At 48.3% G+C, this 435-nt stretch overlaps 1 protein-coding gene across 1 annotated transcript in view; it reads left to right on the forward strand.

Moving 5' to 3' along the window:
- Positions 1 to 435, forward strand: part of EMH_0082090 (uncharacterized protein) — a gene marked incomplete at both ends in the record, with an annotated part of 3,394 nt that overhangs the window by 567 nt on the left and 2,392 nt on the right. The gene's annotated exons all lie outside the window — the stretch shown is intronic.

Here is a 435-nt window from a genome sequence, read left to right on the forward strand (position 1 = left end):
CTACACAGCAGCAAAACTACAAGCTGATTGAATTAAAAACATAGAGGGTGAAATCCCAGAAGCAAGTTGCTGCTGCTGTTGCTGCTGCTGCTGCTGCTGCTGCTGCAGCAGCAGCAGCAGCTCAGCATCGAGGCCTAGTTAACCCTGGGGTGTATATGCATGCACACCGCAGACGAAACATATATGTTGTCTCCTTTTTTATATTTATAATTTTAATTAAATATAATTAAACTTTTTTCTTCTTTCTTTTTGCTTTACTGCAGCTGCGGGGGCCCCTGAGGGCCTCGCTCACGCGCAGCGGCGGCAGCAGCAGCTCCAACAGCAGCCATTGCAGCAGCAGATACTGCTGAAATAGCTAATTCAGTTGCTGCTGCTGCTGCTGCTGCTGCTGCAGCAGGTAGCAGCAAAGCTGCGCGAAATTTGTATCTCCTCTGT

This window comes from Eimeria mitis, genomic scaffold, assembly GCF_000499745.2.
Source record: "Eimeria mitis Houghton genomic scaffold, Emh_scaff5444, whole genome shotgun sequence".
Classification (NCBI taxonomy): Eukaryota; Apicomplexa; class Conoidasida; order Eucoccidiorida; family Eimeriidae; genus Eimeria; species Eimeria mitis.